Consider the following 22,347-nt stretch of genomic DNA (forward strand, 5'->3'; position numbering starts at 1 on the left):
AACCTGGGATCAGCAAACACCAGCCACATGCCTTCCCAGCTAACAGAGGTCTTCCGGACACTATTGGCCTTCCTTCTGTGAAGGAATACTCATGTTGTTGCCTTAATTTGGACATTTTCATGGCCTTCAGACTGTAAGTTTGTAACTGCATAAACCCCCTTTATAAAAGCCAATCCATTTCTGGTATTTTGCTTGGTGTACCCAAGCAAAGAATTCAAGGATAGGGCAAACTTTTTTGTGGAAACCCTAGAACTAAATAAGTCGAAGGTTTCTAAAGATTTGCTACTGCTGTCATAGCTCCTGGATAAAGAGGATAAGCCTTGGCTACTGAATCTAACGAAAGGCTGAAATAAGCAATGGGCTTCTGATGGTTTCTGTGTACTGAGTCAACACCCAAATGACCTATCTAGACTATTCAGGAATAAAAATGAAAAGCGTATTTTTAAAGGAAGAATCCTAAAAACAAAACCTTTCAATAATCATTTATAGTACCACCCTGTGCTTACACATGAGCATCAACCGGATATTTGGGAAACACAAAGAACCTCTGCTATTCTACATGTAAGGTAACTGAGTAATTTTAGGAGGAAAAGATCCATATTTTAATTTTACTCATTTTTACAATAGTCATTTAAAAATTTGTGGTAAAAATATATTTATATACCTTTATATGCATTAGGAACATACAGATAAATAAATACATAAATAGGTTTTAAATTTAAAGAATTTACCCCTACCTTTAAAATATAATGTAGTATATTAAATAAAGCAAAGTATATATTATATTCAATTTACCATCCTGATAAACTGTATTTACAGTCTTAATAAAGAGAAAATCATATCCATTATCCATATATATATTTATATTTCTCCATAGAGTCAACCATTCTATATTAATTATCTTTGACTAAAATAAAGCAACTCTTTTTCTCCATAAACAAGCGAAAATTAGGGTACAAAATAAACAAGAGCTGCTTAGCTTTTCTTTTTTCATGAGCACTTGTTCATGTCATTTTAGCTATTTTTTGTATATACACACACACACACACACACACATACACACAATGTATTCTGTTAATCTATGGACATTCTAAAAAAAACAGGATAAATTAGAATCTTATTTCATGACCAGTGTTTTGTGTCTGTTTTTACTTAGAAATTCTTCAGTAAACCAAAGATTATTTACTAACTTAAGCAATTTTTTCTGGACAGCTCTATTAGAAATATATTTTATTAATCCAATATATTCAAAGTAGTATCATTTTAACAAATAACTGATATAAAAATTATTAATAAGCTATTTTACATTCTTCATGTTTTGTACTATGTCTTCAAAATCCGAAATATGTTTTACATTTATAGCACATCTCAACTTGATCGAGCCACATTTCAAGTGCAAGATAGTCACTTGCAGCTAGTGGCTACCATATTGCACAAGGAAGGCCTTAGAGTTGGTTAAGGATTTACAAATTATAGTTTTAGCTAATACAGTAAGTTATCATTTGTATCATGTTGAGAATGTCACAGAATTCAGCCTTTAAAAAGGACATCCATTATTACTGTAGCAGGTTGAATTATATACCCCAAAAAACACATGTTCTTCATCTGCATTTCTGTGGATGTGAACCTACTGTGAATAAGACCTCTTGAAGATATTATTTTAGTTAAAGTGTGGCCCAACTGAATAATTGGATTACTAGAGTCCTTTATAAGCAGAAGAAATTCAGATATAGTGAGAGAAAGCCACAGGGATGAGCCAGAAGCTAGAAATCAACAAACCCTGGAGAGGACATTGCCACGTGACATTAGGGAGGGACTGAAGCAAAGGAACCCCAAGGACTGTGGTCAGCCAGCACTGGAAGGCCACTGAACCCAGGAGGAAGCAAGCCTTTAGCCTCAAAACCCTGAGTTACTAAATTCCTGTGGTTTATGCCAACCCATTGTGTGGTTATTTGTCATGGCAACCCAGAAACCAAGACAATTACCATTCTATTTAGTTGAATACAATTTTATACACATATATATATATTTAATTTTAAACAAATTATGAAATTTGCGATAACATGCAATTCACAATTCAATAGGAAATTTACATTTTGGGAAATTTAACCTTTATTCTTGTACAAATCAAAAATTGTAGTGGCATTTTATTTCCATGAAAATTAAATGCTAACCCTCCTTAAAATATGCCAAAATATAATATTTTATATAATAGCCCTCCTTAAAATATGCCAAAATGTAACATTTATATAATTATTAACCATTGATGTCAATAATTTCCAAGTTCATATATTCAAATTTCATTCATTCATTTGCTCACATTGACAATAAATACTTACTAAGCACACTTACTGTGTGCCAGGCACTGTTCTAAATGCTCAGGATAGAATGGTGATTAAAAACAGATACAGTATCTGCCTCGAGTTGCCTTCAGTCTAGTGCAGGAAGCAGATAGAATCAAATCCTCACACCAGCAAATGTAAATGTGCCATAGCAACAAGGGACGCAAAGGAGAGGAATGAGGATCTATGGTTGCCCAAGATAGGGCATTTAGTTCAGTGAACAAAGACATTGTGGGATCTGTAGGAGAAGGCAAGGTGTGGGGTGGGGTGGGAAAGTAACTAGGCAATTAGGGGAAAGAAACCCACCCTAGGATAGGGGAAGACCAAGAGCAAAAGCCCTGCTATGGAAGGTACATGGGAAGTTCAAGGGCTTGAAAGACCGGTGAAGTGAAAGCCACTGTATGGCCCAATGTGGAGGTAGAGGAGGCATGCTGTCATACAACGGAGCAGATAAACCAGGGCAGGAGAACATCAGGGCTTGTAGGCCATGCTGGTGAATGACATATTTACCATAAAAGCTATTTAAAGCAACTTGTATTGCAGAGGGGGTAACATGAGGGAGAACAATGATGATATGATCCTATTTACATTTTGAAAATTTCATTCTGGCTACATAGAGAAGGACACAGAATGAATTATAGCAATCCAGTTAAGGGGCTATGGCAATAGTGCAAGATAGATTTGGTGGTAGATCGAAGAGAAAGTCAGTGAACAGAGAACAGTGGCCAGTGGCAAGGTGAATTTAATCAAATCTATGCCAGCATAAGAGGGAGTTGCCTTTTCAAAAAAAACCTCGAGCAAGGATACATACTTCCTTGGGCTCAGACAAAAATAAGAAGGAGCAAAAATTTCTCACCTGAAAGTATTAGAGAAAACTAAATGGGAAAACACAAAAAATTTTTAATTGACTTGAGATGCCTTCTAGATTCTATGAGGGATTAAAAATTACTGGTAAAAATTTAAATCTTCTGTAGCACAGTACTTAATTTCACCTGTCTGTTCAGTTTATTTAAACAACCTAATTAACTGGAACCTAGAACAGATAATGAGATTTTGTTATTCTGTATAGGTTAATGTAATACCCTTATACATTCTAGGGTATATTGGGGAGAAAATTAAAAAAAAAAAAAAAAAAAAGTATTTGCAAAATCCCCTTGAGGAACTAGGGAAAAAATGTGGAACTATTAAACTTCCCTACCAGGGGAATTCCTGATATTCTCTCAAGCATTAGGGACTCCAAATTTAATAAACCAAGTCCTCAGTCTTGAGGCTTACTCCTATGACACTTATTTCTGCAATGGCAAAGCTAAGCCTACTTATAATTATGACTGAGTCACCCCCAGAGAACTTCTTTTGTTGCTCAGATGTGGCCTCTCTCTCTAAGCCTGCTTTGCAAATAAACTCACTACCCTTCTACCTACTGGGACATGACTCCCAGGGATGAGCCTGGCCCTGGTATTTTGGGATTGAGAATGCCTTCTTGATCAAAAGGGGGAAAAGAAATGAAACAAAATAAAATTTTAGTGACTAGGAGATTTCAAATAGAGTTGCGATATCATTCTGGAGGTTACTCATATACGAACTTCAGCCAGATGTTGCAAATTGCCACAGTGTACCAAGCCCCAACCAACAGTATTCCTGAAAATCCTAAAGAATTCCCTGGGCTCTATCTAAGTCTCTAAAAAGTTTTACTTAGTAAGTGTATTTTTTCAGAAACAAGGCATCCAGATTTTTCCTATGCTAGATAAGCCCTGAAACCCAGAGGTATCAGTCTCTCCAAGAACATAAACCACTTTCATTCCTCTACCTCATAAGGTCAACACACCCCTTTCTAGCATGAAGAAGTTAAAATGGTCATTGCCCAGATATCCCTGAAGATGAAGAGAATGACCAAATGAGAGGGAGGGTATATGACTGAGAAGTTAGGACTTAACAAATGATTATGACTACTGAATCATCATATAGATATTTCTTTTTAGTATCTAGTGCATTAGAACATCCAGAAGGAAACACCTGAAATTGTTGAACTGTAATCCAGTAGCCTTGATCTTTGATGATGATTGTATAACTATATAGCTTTTATCATGTGACCATGTGATTATAAAAAACCTTGTGACTGTACTCCCTTTATCTGGTATATGGGTAGATGAGAAATAAAATAAAGTCATGCACGAAAAAAGAATAGATTGAGAACATAGGGAAAAAAATACCCCTACATAAACTACAGACAATAGTTATAGTATTACTTTATTAATCTTTCATCAATTGTAACAAATGAAGCAACTGTTAAAAAATAGCAGAATTACAAAAAGAGTGTTATCATCAGTTGTAACAAATTTTCCACCCCAATACAAGTGTTGATGGTGGGGTGGTGTATGAAAACTCCATATTTTGTGCGTGATTGTTCTGTAAACTCACAACTTCTCTAATAATTTTTTTAATTAAAAAAAAAAGAATTACTGGTAAAAGAAATAACCTTAACCACTAGTTGGTATCAGGGTGAGTAGATAAACTTTCTCCCTTCCCAAAGCAAGGACTAAAGAACTTCATTTGGATTTATATTCTGTCTCTACAATTTACTGTGTAACAAGATGAGCAATTTACAGGAGCCCTCTTGGCCTCATTTTCCTAATTGTAAAACAGTGATAATATTATGCATCTATCTTCCAGAATTATTATAATGATTAAAATTAGCATGCGCAAAGTGCCAACATATTGCATGTGATCAATTAATGATAATTACTAAAATTACACTCCATTGTCTCCTTCACTAGTCTTCAAACTTATAGCATGGTTTGACTAGTTACCACAATTTGTGTAGTATCCGGAAAATAAAGCTCTATTTGTTGTGTAAGTCAGTAAGAATTAAAGACAGCATTTTCGTCTACAGCAGCATAGGACCTAGTAAAAATGCAGATTCTGTGGCCCCACCATAAGCCTATTGAACTGGAATCCTTAGTGGTTGGGCTCAGAAATTTGAATCTTTATTAAGCAACTCTGGTGATTCTATGTACATTAAAATCTGAGATTTCAACCCTCTATGGATGAAAGGATGGGGACCAAATGGATGGAGGAGGAAGAGGGAGGATGGGAGGATTTGAATGCAGACTAAAAGTTATTTGTGACCAGGAAGACTCATCCTAATAGAGCTATTTTGAGTGTTTTAATAGGCTTTTGGTCTAGATATTGTTGAGAGAGAGGGACCCAACAAAATCCCTCAAAACCCACTGTTTTAGTTTCCCAGGCTGCCTCAAGCAAATACCATGCAATGGATTGGGTTAGACAATTGTTGGCTTAGACAATTGGAATTTATTAGATTATAATTTTGGGGCTGAGAAAATGCCCAAATCCAGGCATCATCAAGGTGATCTTTCTTCCCAAAGACCAGCTGCCAGTCATCCTTGGCTCTTCTGCCACATGGCAAAGCACATGGTGGTGTCTTCTGACGTCTTCCTTCTCTTCCAGGTTTCATTGCTATTATCTTCTTGCTTCTGTCTTCCTCTCTCTCTTTCTGTATTTATTCATTTATAAAGGACTCCAGTAATAGGATTAAGTCCCATCCTGTGAATGAAGTAAGTCACACCTTAACTGAAGTGGCCTCATCAAAAGATCCTACTTACAATGGGTTTAAACCCCTAGGAATGGATTAGATTTAAGAACATGTTTTTCTGGGGTACATATGGTGTGTGTCTAGTCACATACCTAATAAAAATCAAGACTTTAACAAATAGGATTCTACTTAAAAAAATCTAAATCTTGTGGTAGCATATTGTTCTGGTTTGCCAATGCTGCCATTTTGCAAAACACCAGAAATGGATTGGCTCTTATAAAGGGGGTTTATTTGGTTACAAAGTTACAGTCTTAAGGCCATAAGTTGTCCAAGGTAAGGCATTAACAATAGGGTACCTTCACGAGAAGGAAGGCCAATGGTGTCAGGAACACCTCTGTCAGCCAGGAAGGCACAGGCACATGGCTGGCATCTGTTCAAGGTCCTGCTTTCAAAATGGTGTTCTCCAAGTGTTAGCTTCAGCTTTCAATGGCCATCTTCAAAATATCTCTAAGCTACAGTCGACATCAGGGGCCCATAACTCCAAGCATCTCTGAGCTAAGACAGCTAGCATCTGGGTCTGTGCCAACATTTTTAAAGTACTCCAGTGGTTAAATCAAGACCCACACTGAATGGGTGGGCCACAGCTCCATGGAAATAATTCAATCAGAATTATCACCTACAGTTGGGTGGGTCATATCTTCATGGAAACAACTTAATCCAAAGACTCCAACCTAATCAACACTAATATGTCTGCCCACACAGGATTGCATCAAAGAACATGGCATTTTGGGGGACATAATACATCCAAACTGGCACACATATATATGAATAAACCAGAAAACATCAAAGCACTCAGTAGATTTCATTGAAATTCTTACTGTTGGCTTGAATGATCACAAACATGAACATGAATATGAAGTACATGACACATGCAGCAGTTGTTCTATTCACTGGAACCCAGATGTTGGCTTTGTTGCTCTTTATCATCTTTTCAAAAGAATCACAGGTAAAGCCCAAGATGAGGAGACTGTATTAATCCAAAACAGCCAAACTCAGAGTGACACACACAAAAGTGGAGTTAACTCAGGCTTCCCGGTGTAAAGTGGGACCCATTCCAAAGGCATCTGAAGTGGTTATGCCCACATGCATTATTCCATATTGGTGATCATTTATAGGAGAGGGTAGCTGAAAGAACAAGGCTTATTTCCACATCACCTCAAAAGATGAAGTTGAAGATGGGCTGAGGATGGAGGGCAGCCTGGTCATGCCACTGCTTGTGATGAGAATGCCTGACTGGAAGGCTACATTATGACTTTGGTGGGAAACTAGGAACTTTTACAAAGGTAGGTGCCTTCCTCCATTAAAAATACTAAAAATTACATTTTATGGCTTTGTTGGAATGTTGAAGAATATAACCCAGACTGAATTCATTATTATACATTTATTATTATTATTTTCATTTTTTGTCAGATTTTAAAAGAGATTAAACTTTTTGTGGGCCCTGAAGTTATCATGGGTGCAAGGCACTGTGCCAGCTGTACCTGTTGGATAAGTTGGTCCTCACCAGAGGAAATAACAGAAGTGAGAGGATAAAACACAGTTAGGACACACCCAAAGTTCCTGGCTGAAAAGTCTTAAAATCCAGGGAGAATAGAAAGATAGAAGAAACATTATTCTTAAGAGGAAGAAGATATACAGAGATGAGCTGGTAAATCAGTTCCCTGGGTAAAAACAGAAAAAGCTCTGATTTGTAGCTTTTGCCAATCACTGTGGTGTAAACACTCTCCCAATGGCCAATTTCAGCCTACCAGTTAAATTCTTGAATTTGTAACAATCAGCTTTCACTAGCCTGCAAGAGTATAGCCCTGGTAGAAGACTATTGTCAGTCTTAACAACATTTTGTATAATCTGAGCAAACCCATCAAGGTAATCTACAATGACAAAGACAGACTCAATTTCAGGACCATTCTTGATGGTGGGAAGGCCTCCTGCCTTCTGCTAGCTAATACTAGTTGTAGCAAAAAAGACAAACAGCAAATTAAATCTTAAACCTATTCTCTCATCATTATCAATTAGTTCCTGTCAAAATGTAATCAAGACATCATATTCTATTCATTTAATAGGAATTGGACATTAGAACATAAAACAGGTTGGTCTTGTTCTCTGAAGGGGTACGGAGAAAAATGTCTGGGAGGGCCAGGAAGACAGACATTCTCAACTGGCAGTTTGCTTTGAGAATTGCCAGTCCTTGTTTTGTGCGCTGGCAAAGGGAATCCAAGGCTGAAGGTGTTTTGTGTTGAATATTAGCAACATTCTTTACAGTTGTGGGTTGAGCAACCGTTTGCTTGTGTCTGGGTTCTTTTACATCAGTATTTTTTTTGAGAATAATTAAGTCCCCCTTTTCCCAATGAAAAGCATATCCAGATGGTTTCTAAAGAATATTAATAACAGAAGCTTCAACAAATAACAATGCCATTGAAGAGAGCTGATGTTTGTTTTTTTTAAACAAAACCACACAGTGCTGTATGAAAGTGTCTTAAACACAGGAACTATTTCAAAAAAGTTATCTTGAATTAAAGTCAGATATGTTCTGACTCATAGTCTTAACATCTGTGATATCATTGTGTACATGAGTTTGTGTATATATAGATGTGTTTATACTCTATGTGTGTATTTATATGTGAGTATATATGTGTACATGCATGCACTATGTGTGTATGTCTGTGTACATATGTGTGCCTATAAACGTTTATGTCTGTGTGGGTCTATATATAGAAGACTGACTGAATAATGGCATATATATATATATTTATGAATATGAACATTAACTAATAGGTTTCCTTCACTTTAATTTGTCTCTCTTTTGTGTACCAAGTCTGTGTATTACAATTATAACCAAATAGATACCAAAAAAGCTTTCAAGTTTTCACAACAAAATTGAGAAATTTTAGTACATTGATTTAGCTTCTAGTTATAAAAAAATATTATCTAAAATCTTTATACAAGAGCCTCAGAAGACTTCATGAATATTATCTTAATTTTATTCTTGCACTATCCATATGAGAGTGTAGTTCTCAGGTATTTCATGATAACATACATGAAAAGTACAAGCTTTTGAAAAATATAGGAAGGTAACTTATGAAAATGTTCTAAATATCTCTGATTTATCGATAAGTTGTGAAATGGAAGAAAATGGAATAGACACCTGGTGCTCAACACATGCTTAAATTGCTAGTATATAGATTAAGTAGGCAACTGGTTTTGGCCCTTAACTTTAAAAAGGAAAAAAGTTGCATAATCTAAAACATATACGCTATTTTCAGATTTACCATCTCACTAAAAGCCATGTTTCTGTGTTTATTATTTTTTAAATGTCCCGCTCAAATCATAACAAATAATACCAGAACTGCATGTTATATACAATTATGGCTTTATGTTTAATTCAATTTTAAATTTCAAAGCAAATTAACATGCATTGGTATTTTAAAAAATGGACGTCTTTCCACAAAACTTTAAACATTTTTCAACTTCTCAATTATTTGTCCTGTATCAATGTACTGTAAATTCCTAGAAGCAAATGACTTTATCTCTTAAACCCTCTAGCACCTTTCTGCCAATGCTTAATCAGTGTTCGATGAACTTCACTAATGAAGCTTATAATTCCGGACGCAAGCGAGGTCAAATTTATTTCTTTACTTGCTTCATCTCTAAGTGAACAACACAAATCTAACACTTTCCCTGTAACAATTCTTTGGCCTTTTCCAACTCTCAAATAGTGATTGAGATAGTCTTTCTCCTATTTTTATCTTTTATTTGTATCCCTAATTCTTGTCTATCCATTTGAAATACCATTATTGAAAGCATCTTCCCTGGAAAAGCACCTCCTTCTACTCCTTAGAAAGAGCCGCAGCTACTTCCATTATTATTGAGACAGAGAGAGAAAAAGTGTGTGTCTGTATGTGTGGCGTGACAATTACCTTTTGTTTGGGCAGGCTGTGACTGCCTACCTGTATATATTTCCAGAGCCTCTCACTTCCTGAGCCTCTACTGTTTACTTTAGAGATTAAGTAATTCCCACTGCAGGAATTACCAACTCCTTTCTTCTTCTGGGCCCACCCTGGGATGGTCCATGGCCTCCATGGTTTCCTTTGGCAGCCCCCATTGGCTACGCCACACCGCAGGTTTCATCTTATTTCTTCCTTCTGCTTCTGGTGCCAGAGCTCTGTGGGTGGCCTGCTGTCATCACACCCTGCACCTGCTCCAATTAGCAGTCTTGAGACGCAGCCAACACAGCCCCCGTACCGGGGCACTGGCTGCGGTACGTGACCTCATTGCTGGCAAGGCAGCGGCTGGGGGTGTGTGGTGTCTAGACGCCATTTGTTGAAACCACTCAGTGGGTGAAAGCCTCAGTGCTGAAGGTTCCTCACAGCTGTGTTAAAAGTCTGAGAAAAGGCTCATTAGAGACTTGACAGCTGGGACTGTGTCATCCATCTCCGTCCTTGGTGCTGATTACAGGGGCAGGCACTTAGCTGGCATTCACAAATGTTTGTTCAGTTGGTAGCGATTTGGAGTGATATCAATTTCCTACTGTTACCACAGACGAGAGGATGGGTTGAGATGAAGAGCATGGACGCTGCAAGCAGAACTCTTGGTTCAAATCCCAACCCGACTACTTCCCAGCTCTGTGGAATTAGGAAAGTCTCCCAACGACCCTGTGCCTCAACTTTCTTACCTGTTAGTGTGGACAAGGGCAGTCTCTTCTTCTAGAGTTATTGTGATGATTAAAAGATCGCAAAACATGAAAAGCTCTTAAAATATAACTGGCCACCTGGTTAAGTCTCCAAAATTCTGCTTGTCTTCACTGCATTTCATCTGCCATCTCCCAATCAGCCTGTTCACTCTTACAACTTTCTCAATCTGGTGTTCTGTATAGGTGGTATTATGTTAAATGCCACTCTAAAAATATTCCTGAGTAAATTTAGCAAAAATATTTATTTCTCTACCTCTAGTGGAAATTTTAAGGCTGACCGGAGGAATGGCCTTCCTGGCATGGGGTGAACTTCTGAGTCCGGGCATCAGATGTCCTCAGTCTTCCATGCAAAGAAAGAGCTAGAGAGGGGATGGAGATGGGGTGGCAGCATCTAGGAGCAACATCTAGTGTTTTCATCTGGGTCTTACATTTTAAAGGAAAAGATGTCAAGACAACATCCACCCCCCTAAGCCAATGGTGCCTTTTCTGACTCATTTTGTCATCAGAAGCTATTTTACCAAAGGTAGAAATGAATAAGTAGGCAGAGGGAAGAGATAACTTTGAAGGCAATAAATATTAGCTGAAATTAAATGTGCCAGAAATATGTTTCTGGAATTCTTGTGGCAAAAGGAGAAATAAATGCCAGGAAGTTGGATGGGGCAACTCTGCCTCAGAAAAGGAAGAAAGAGGAAAAGGTCAATGGGGAGGATCCTGCTTAAAAAACTTTGGTAGGCTGAGATGCCTTCAGGCTCTGGAGGCTGATGATGGATGCTGGAACTTTCCAACCCCTTAAACAAGTGCTAATGAGCATTCCTTAGGTATTGATGGAATCCATCCTCCTTCCTGCATTCTCCAGAGAGAAAGGGGGTGGGGAGAGAGTCCTGGGAATAGAGGCCTATTTTAACTAAATAGGGCTGTAAATTCCTGTCTTCCCACTCTACCTAAACACACTTATACACAACCCATATACAGCTCTCCACTTTATTTATTTCTGGACTGCATGCGCTAGTATTAGATGTAATAATTTACTGCTGTGAAATGACTTCGGAAAGGTTTCTGAACAAGAGATGATGTGTTCATTTTGGTCATAGTTCACCAGGTGGCACTCAGTGTGATTACTGAGTCTCCTGCATACCTCAAAATATGGCTTTTGCATCCACAATATTACAACATCTTTGCAGACCTATATAGACATCATGAATAATTTCACCACCAGCAGCGGTCTCTTCTAATATGGAAGGACAAAAGGAGAAGGCAAATTTCATGTCAGTATCGTTAAATTTTAAGACTCAAAAAGTAAACTTCCTGATAAAACCACGAGGTGGCGCATTTAATCCATTATCAACTACCACTAAATCTGTTAGTGATATTTGATTTTTATGCAGGCATTTTTACCGTTTGTGGAAGGAATCTAAAACTGAAATAAAAAAGAATTCTGGGTCCTAAAAATTCTTAATTTTAAATAAAATCCAGTGAGCTCTACTGGAGTACAATTTCCTAAAGTATGAGCTGCATTTAAAATGATCTTAATGGCCAAACTTTAAGTAATCCTAGAATACTTAATGTACCAAGTGACAGATTTATGTAAGCCTACATTTTCAAGTGGATAGATTTGTAAAATGCAGCAGTTGTAAATAAAATAAGAAACCTGGATTTTTGGTTGCACTCAAAGTAATATGATTTCCAAGAAACCTAATACATGTGCTTTCTTTGACCTAAGTTTTCACAACTATATTAATCCAAACTGATTTTCATTATTCTATTTGTTTAAAGACTGTCATTTAAAGGCAAGGCATTATATGAATGCAAAGGAGAAACCCCTTCACCTGAATTGATGTTGACTACAGGAAAACAAATTCTAATTTCTTGTGCTTGAAGCACAGGTAGTAGCCAATCTATTCTTAAGCTTATAAAAGGAAATCAGTTTAAATAGGAGATGTAGGCAACTTCCATGAAAACTAGTGCTGGGCTTTGATTCTGTAGGCAGTGCTAAGCACAGAAGAGGCCTGTCAACCTCCTCACTCAGCACCGTGTGCTCCCAATACAACGCAGGGCAGGACCCGGCTTGCAGAAGCCATCTTTTATAAGATGTTGCAAGTCAAACCAAGTGCCCTCTGGTGAAAGCTAACCAAATTGACTACCAGAAGCATCCTTGAAGGTAACAGGCACCCTAAAGTGACTTTAGGGGAAAGCATTCTATTGGATGGGCAGGAGTAACACCAGAGTTTTAGCTGGGAAGGGGCAGAAGGGACATCAGGAAATGATTCAAAGCACTGGTGTTGGGGGGCTTTCTTTGCTTTTCATGAACACATGATCCAGGTATCTTTGCCTCCACGTTCTGCTTTAACGGGATTATATTCTCTAAGAATTGTAATTTATATAGGGCTGAACACAGTATCAGACCACAAATGGGCTTCACTTGTGCAAGTGAAGGTGTGTACAGCAAGTGAAGGCCAAGCTACAAGCTGCTGATAGCGAGCGCTCATTTAACTCCTCCGCTGTGAGATGTGGTTTGGGTTGCTGCATGCTCTGTTATGGCGCCACCTAGTGCTGATAACAGTTATTGCAGTTTCTTGACATCCTGAGTCTGATCATGATCACATGGTTGCTTCATCCCAATTGCTCTCTGATCTCCCTCAAATGCTGATCTGAAAAACTGGAAAGACTTGGCTTCTAGGGCAGTAGAGAGGACCATAAGCATCTAACAGGAAAGTCAGATGGAGTTTGTCACAATGTTTTGTAGCATTTCTATTGTTTTTAATTTTTCAAAGCACTGTCACTCCAGTTAACTAATTTTGTTCACTAGAGTTCTCTTATACACGCAGGTCAATACAGTAATCCCACACTTGGCAACAAAGGAGCCTACAAGGCATTTAGCAATTGTTCAGACTTTACTTTCTACGTAGGAACAAAACTATTTTCTTTATGATACCACTCTACAAAAAAACAAAAACAAACAACAAAAAAAAAACCACTCTATAAAAAGTTCTAGAAATCAAATACCAGTGAATTATTTAAAAAAAAGTCACATTATGAACTTGGAGTTATGAAAGCAATGCCTTGGACAATTTTGTTAAAAGAGAGAGAGATGGAGCTAACTCGAATTGTACCTTAACACTTGACTTCAATTTCAGACCATCCTTTCTTTGTGCTCCTAGATAAAGGAGGATTGTTCCATATAACATGTATAGATGAGGTACTTTTAAAAATATATTCAGCTAAATATTAGAACTCGAGATTTCCACCCTAATAGAACTTGGGTAGAGCTATCATCAAAATGAAGAAATAGAGTTTTGAGCTACCACTTTAGTTAATACTAAGTTGTTGAAAAACATCAGCATCATTGATGATAAAAACACTAAATTAATTAATTCAAAATTGGACTTGCCTTATGTAGATGGCCCAATTATCCATGGAGACAGTCATAATTTCTTTTAATTTAGTAATCACTAAGGAAGGTAATATTTAACTCTGACTCTAGATTCCACAAAACAAAAGCAGAAAAAGCTCAAATTACATAATTATTAATTATAACTGATGTAGCTAAAACAAATAATTAGTTTTCATCTGATTTATGCATAGTTCAAATCGTTTACTTAAAAGTCAATGACTCAGAAAATAAAAAATGCAAGAGGTAGGTATGCTGCTTTATTTTTAGAAAAATTACTCAATCATTCAATTTCTAAAGGAAATCCATTTCTGTTCTTATTAGCTGAACTATATTACAACAACACAGTGCACTGAGGCAATTAACATTTATTTGTTCAAGGCACAGCTAGGAGACAGAATCTTATAGTGAGTAAGGGTGTGGCCCCTGAGTTAGAATCAAATCTCAACCATTTACTACCATAAGCAAGTCATGTTGCCTTTGTAACCCTTACTTTTCCCAACTGTGAATGGGAATAATAATAAAAAATAGCACCTAGTTGTCACAGGAACAATTTATAAGTTTTTCAAACAATTTCATTTTCTGTTTGAGCACATAGGTAGACTGTATCTCCAGTTCCCCTTGTATCAAGTTGATGCTGTGTTACTAGTTCTGGTCAATGGTGTGTAAGCAGAAATCGTGAATGCCATTTCCAGCCCTGGTCCCTGGTCCCACAAGCTCTTCCACTCTTTTATTAACTGGTTGACCAGCTGCTTGCAAATGACCCAGTGAAAGAAATGGAGCCTCAAGACAGTGACAGTAGACATCCTAGCTTGAAGAAGCAAATCCCTCAATCACTGCTTGACAGAAAGTGACTGGGAAGTAAGTAAGAAATAAACTTTACTTTGTTAATCCACTGAGATTTGGGGCTGCTTGTTATAGTAGTTAGCACACCCCAAATAATACACCACTTGATAAAGTTGTCCTAAGGATTAAAAGAGAGAGTGATCATAGAGTATCTAGCAGGTACTATGTATTCAATAATTGATGGATATTATTACAATTTAAAGGCCAAATAAATGTGGAATGACCTTTTGAACCTCATAGCCTTTGGTAATAGTTAAAACATGTAAAGGAGAGAAAAATATAGAAATTGATTCAGCATATTTATATTGACTGAGGATTGTTCCATATAACATGTGTAGATGAGGTAATTTTAAAAATATTTTCAGCTAAATATTAGAACTCAAGATTTGCACCCTAATAGAACTTGTGTGGAGCTATCATCAAAATGAAGAAATAGAGTTTTGAACTACCACTTTAGTTAGTTCTGAGTTGTTGAAAAACTTCAGCATCATTGATGAAAAAAATCTTAAATTAATTAGGATTCATTAAGTGCTGAATGAATGACTGTTTGAATGAATGAATAAATGAATCAATACTGTATAATGAAAGGTGCATTTTTTGGGTTTATTTTGTTTTTATTTGCTTTTGTTTTTGTTTCCTATTTAATTGCACCCAGTGAAGTTACTACGTACCTTATACAGATTAGGAATTTTCGAAGACTTGAGATTGACAAAAACACTGTAATAGAACTGACTCTGATTTATGGAAAGATTGAAGAGGATTTGTCATCAGAATTTTATTAAATGATCTGTCACTGTGCTAAGTGTCAAAATGAAAGTCCTAGGTATTAAAATTTTTTTGATATTCAAAAACTACAGAAATAATTTTTGGCACTAATTGAGGGATCAGTCAATTTAGCGTAAACAATTGTGGTTGGAAGAAAATTTCAGGTAAGGGATGAGATGGCAAGCACATTGTCGTGGGTATTTGGAAACTCAAACTCCGGTTTCTGGTTTGCTGCTAACATGGGTTTGGGGCAGATAATCTTTCAGAAGCTCAGTTCTCTGGTGCATAAAATTATGTGATTGGATTAATTAGCTAATTATGCTTTCACATGATTCAGAGTCATTATTTTTTCAAGTCAACATTATAAACATTAGTTTTCATTGCATGATGTGTGGGAGAAATGATCAGTTAGGAGAGTTCCAGCTGATAGAATGCTACATAAATCACCTTTAAACTGTGTACTTTCTCCTGATACATAAATAGTTGCTTTCCACAGAAGCTAAGTTATGTCAGATAATAAACTGAAGGCAAATGGAAAAGAGAATATTTTATTCATGCATAACTGGGCATACACAATTTGTACATTTGCAAACAAGCAAATTCAGAAGAGGGCATGCACTTTAATGAACCTTCATAACAATAGAAGCAGTGTGAAAAAAAATTGATCCTGCAAAAAAAGGATGATTGGAATATGTATTTATGACATACCTATCACCCCAGTTCCTAGGCAACAAGGCATTGCTCAAACAGAAAGAAAGGTAGATAATTATAGACCGTCATATGGTATTTTGGTCTTCTCTGCTCAAGGATGGATATCTGTAAGAAACCAAACTATATATGAATCCTAAAGGTGTCATTTCATGTGTCTGATTTTGTTTGTTTGTTTTCTGTTCCGTTTATCTATTTATTTGAGAATTTTTTCATTTACAGAAAAATCATGCATAAAATAATAATAATAATAAAATTCCCACATACTACCCTGTTATTAACACCTTACATTGTTGTAGTATATGTTTTACAATTGGTGAAGGCAAATTTTTATAATTATTCTATTAACTAGAGTCCATGAGTTTAACTTAGGGTACATTGTTTGTACTGTGCAATTCCACGGATTTTAAAAAATTTTTATTCTAGTAACATATATACAACTTAAAATTTGTTGATTTTTAAATGAGATTTTTTGATGAATCACAGCTTCTGTCATTTAATGTACCATCTACTGACCCCAGACCTGCATGCCAGCCCTCCCTCATATTTACTTCATCCTTGGCTCAACATTGGTGGCTTCTGATCTGACATCTTGCTCTCAGACACAGTTACCAACTATTTTTAGGAGAGACTGCTGAAAAGAAGAATACCTATGGAAATGCGTAAGGAAAATACATTTTCCTGGCAATTTTTTTGACCCAGAAAATCCTTTTAGATTCAAACAGAGGTAGCTCTAGTTTTCATCTTGCCTGGTTTTATTTTTTCAGAAATATCAAATACAAAACATCCAAGCAAAAGCATAGAATGCAGCTTTGGCAACCTGAAGCCAAATCAAGTCCTGCTTCAGGTCTGTGAGAAAAATGACAACCAACACAGGCAAAATGATGAACTATTCTTGTGCTTGATTGATTTCAACCTCAAAGTAATTTATTAATTTGGGGGAAAAATAAATTTCAAGAATCCCTCTGTTTATGCATTTAGCACATATTCACAGATACTTGTGGAGCATCTTCTCTGTGCCAGACCCTGCTTGGAGCATGGAGGAAACAGTGGTGGACAGATCCACATGAATCTAGAGACAGACACTGAACCAATGAAGTCATCAGTGACCAAATATATAATTTAAAACTTGATAACATCCAAGAAAGAAAAAAAAAAAAAGGTGCTATAAAAAATGAATAACAAGAGGGTATACTTTGGTTTGAGTGGTCAGAGAAGAACTGTGAGAGGGTGATTTAAAAGTTAAGGTCTGAAGGATGAACCAGGACTCAGAGAGGGAAACAACATTCCAAGAAGAGGGAACAGACAGCATGTGCTAAGACTCTGAAGTAGAAAAGGCCTTGTCATTTGTTGTAGAAGAGAAAGGTCCAGCAGGACTATAGATTATTGACTGTGGCATATGGCACAGTTTGAGGCTGAAACGCTGTACTCTGGGACCTGCAATTCATGTAAGCAGTTCATATTTCAATTTAAGTTCAGTGAAAAGCCAATGAAAAGTCTACACAGGCCAGTGCCATGATTTAACTTATAGTATGAAGAATGATTTGGGGAGTTAAGAGTGAAAGCAGAAGTGTAAGTTAGAAGACTCCGTGGTAGTAATAGAGAGAAGATATATATTGTATCAGTCAGGGTCTAACCAGAACAGCAGAATCCACTCTAAATATGTTCAAATAAGGGTACTTAATACAGGGAACTGGTGGTCCCTTTAATGAAACTGATGAGAAGCTTATCAGAAGTCATTGTATTAAAATGACTCCATGGATTAAAACATCAGAAAGTCACTACCACTACAAGGATGAAGGATCAAAGGGAGGAGGCAGAGTCCAGGGGCTGTGCCATCTGTTGGAAGTGGGAAACACTATAGAACAGTCCAGAAAAAGCTGATGCCAGAGAGGAAATGAAGCCAATGAAGGAGATGCTGCCCAAGCATCTTTCTCCTGTCAGTCACCCAACAGTGCCTTCCATTGACAGATCCCAGCTGGTCATCAGGTTATACAGGAACCAGGAAAATGCATACTTACAAGGTTCAGCCCCATTCAATGACGAGCAGGGCAGTGGAAGGTCAAACAGACCTGAAATGGGCATACGTGTTTTGAAAATAGACCCCAGGATAACTGGTAATAAAATAAATGTAAAGGTAGGAAGAAGTGTAGAGTCAAGAAAGACACTCATGTCCTTGGCTTGAGCAGATAGGTAGTTCATGAAAATATTGACATAGAAGCAACAAAGAGAAAGAGAAGCAAGTTTTAAGGGTAACATAAAAGTCCAGTTGTAGATACATTAAACTTGACATGCCTATGAGATATCTAAATGGAGAAGTTAGGTAGAAGTAAAAATAAAAGACTAGCCTCAGAGAATTATTAGAGAGTTATCTTTTACGACTGCATATATCCTCTATTAATGGATGTGTCTACCTTATGCTACAAAATGTGCATAATGCTGGATGAAATATCACAAATATTGTTTACATGCAAGACCAATGACTAAGAAAGCACAGGAAATCCCCAGGGGGAAAATACAAAAAGGAAACACAAAACCAGTATGAAAGCATAAGCTGAAGCCACGGCTACCCTGTCAGTGAGCTTTCCATGCTCAGTAACAAAAGTATTATATTTGCATAACCACCCAGGAACAAGAGAGGAGACTAGAGAGAGGGCAAAGTGAGTTGGAAATGAAACCTCCCAAATACACACCCATACACATCCACACACACACACATATAAAGTGATGATCCTCAAAGGGTTTCTCCCTCAGGCAACAGATGGAGTGGAAAAAAAAAATCTAACAAGAAGAAATCTTGCCTATTTCCATGGAGGTCATTGAGAAAAAAAAAATCTCACCTAAGAATTTATGTCCACCATGTGTGGGTTTGAGGTGTGAATTTACAGGAAGCTTACAAGTTGAGAAATTAACATTAAATTATTTCTGGCTGATAATACACTAGGATACTTGACACATCCTCCACTCTAGCAGTAGAGGAAGATGAATCCTCATGCCTAAATTAAAAATACCAGAGGAAATAAACCATCATGAGATTCTGCTGACACAACAAAGACAATAAATTCAGGATAAGCCAACTCCTTCCCAAACCAAGGATTCAGATAACAGAATTATCAATTATAGATCATGAAATAAGTATGTATAAAATAAAAAAGGAATAAAAATATGAGAAAAAATCACAAAACCATATAAAGAGAGATTTAGAAAAGATTCAAATACTATGTCTAGAAATGAAAAATGCTGTCCTTGAAATTTTAAAAATACAGTGATAGACTACATTTATTAAAGAAATATGAACTGCTAAGGCAAACAAATCCCCCAAAACATAATGGCTCAAACATAGTAGAAATTCACTCCTCACTCATAAATAATATGAAACATGGATACATGTTCCTGATCAGTGAGTTGTCCTTCTATGAGCAATGATTAACAGACCCAGTTTCCAGCCATGTTTCAGCTCCAAGACATTCACAACAAGGCTTCCATATTCACCCTGGGTAATGATACTGACATTAAGTCAGCAGGAAGCAAAAGACAGACATGGAGAAAAGACAGGCATTACAGTATCTTAAGCATCTTCACTAGCCTGCTGAAAGATAAGAGGTCTCAGAGCCCAGTAATCCTAGCCAAGTCCATCCTACACTAGTTTGTAGTCAGCTGGCCACCAGAGACCATCTAAGAGCAGCAACCTGCCTCTCTGACCCTCCCCTAATTGTAGATGCATGAGTGGGCACAGTCAAGAATAGAAATACTGCCCAGGTATCTTGTGAACAAGAACAAATGCTTACTGTTTTAAGTCACTGAGTTTTGTGTGTGTGTGTGTGTGTGTGTGTGCGTGTGTGTGTGTGTGTGTGTGTGTTTAATGCAGCAGTACATAACCAACACAGAAGCATGGAGATATAAAATGACAGAAAAAATCAGACAGCATAAGAAATACGAAGTTTAGGTAGTCTATCTTATGTTCTATTTGACTTCCAAAAGGAGAAAATACAGAAAAAGGGAAAGAGTCATTGGGAGAAATAATGACTGGTAGATTTCCAGAAATGATATAAAATATGATCTTTGGATTCAAGAGGCCAAAACATGGTAAATAAAAAGATATTGACCTCACATAAATCCCAGTCAGTCAAAATTAAAAGAATCATTAAAAAAAACCCAAAGAGGTGAGACCTACAGATCAAATATATTTAGATTAGTGAAAGACTTCTCAACAGTAACAATGGAAGTCAAAAGACAATGAAGTAATCTTCCATATGACCAAACTGGTGAGATAAGATGCTCCAGAGTGCCACTCCTGACAAGATCAATTAGTGAAAACTGGAAAAATTAGCAAAAATTGAGCAATTAGCAAAAAAATGGCAGAGGTACTGTTCTAGTTTGCTAATGCTGCCAGAATGCAAAATACCAGAGATGGATTGGCTCTCATAAAAGGGGGTTTATTTGGTTACACAGTAACAGTCTTAAGGCCATAAAGTGTCCAAGGTATGGCACGTGGCTGGTGTCTGCTCCAAAATTCTGGTTTCAAAATGGCTTTCTACCAGGACATTCCTCTCTAGGCTGCAGTTCCTCAAAAATGTCACTCTTAGTTGCACTTGGGATATTTGTCCTCTCTCAGCTTCTCTGGAGCAAAGGTCTGCTTTCAACGGTCATCTTTAAACTGTCTCTCATCTGCAGCTCCTGTGCTTTCTTCAAAGTGTCCCTCTTGGCTGTAGCTCCTCTTCAGAATGTCACTCTCAGCTGCACTGAGTTCCTTCTGTTTGTCAGCTCCTTTATATGGCTCCAGTGATTTAATTGAGACCCACCCTGAAAGGGCAGGCCAACACCTCCATGGAAATTATCCAATCAGAGACATCACCCACGGTTGGCTGGGGCACATTCCATGGAAACACTCAAAGAATTACAATCTAATTAACACTGATAGGTCTGCTCACACAAGATTACATCAAAGATAATGGCATTTGGGGGGACACAATACATTCACACTGGCACACACAGTTAGTCTTAAGGCCATAAAGTGTCCAAGGTAACACATCAGCAATTGGTACCTTCACTGGAGGATGGCCAATGGTATACGGAAAACCTCTGTTGGCTGGGAAGGCACGTGGCTCACGTCTGCTCCAAAGTTCTGGTTTCAAAATGGCTTTCTCCCAGGACATTCCTCTCTAGCCTGCAGTTCCTAAGAAGAAGTCACTCTTAGCTGCATTTGGGATATTTGTCCTCTCTCATCTTCTCCAGAGCAAGAGTCTGCTTTCAATGGCCATCTTCAAACTGTCTCTCATCTGCAGCTCCTGTGCTTTCTTCAAAGTGTCCTTCTTGGCTGTATCTCCTCTTCAAAATGTCACTCACAGCTGTACTGAGTTCCTTCTGTTTGCCAGTTCATTTATATAGCTCCAGTGATTTAATTTAGACCCATCCTGAATGAGTGGGGCCACACCTCCATGGAAATTATCCAATCAGAGTCATCACCCACAGTTGGGTGGGGTGCATTTCCATGCAAACAACCTAATCCAAACAGTCCAACTTAATCCCCACTAATATGTCTGTCCCACAAGATTGCATCAAAGAATATGGATTTTTCTGGGGGACATAATACATTCAAACTGACACGGGTACCTTCCTCAAAACTCCAGAAATCAATTAATGGATTGCAATAAGTGGGTGAGGAGTACTGAATCACCCACTGGAACACAGCTTTAAAAACAGCAGGAGAAGCTCATTGTGACATTTCTGATCCCTGCCCCATCTCTTCCCTGGTGCATTGTGGAGACAGCCTGTGTTCCCATTGTGGGTCCCTAACCCTGTGACCCTGATACAGTTTCAGAAAAGCCAGAGAAGACTCTGTACTTCATTTTCACCTCAGGCAAATGTTCTTGATAGTAGAGCTAAACTCTGAAGGTGAGTACCAGCCAATGCACAACAAATACAAAGGCTGAAAGGTGTTTTTTTTGCATTGGTTTGTCTGTTTTTGTTAGTTTCTGGCACTCAAGATAATCTCTCT

This window comes from Choloepus didactylus, chromosome 1 (genome assembly GCF_015220235.1).
Source record: "Choloepus didactylus isolate mChoDid1 chromosome 1, mChoDid1.pri, whole genome shotgun sequence".
Lineage (NCBI taxonomy): Eukaryota > Metazoa > Chordata > Mammalia > Pilosa > Megalonychidae > Choloepus > Choloepus didactylus.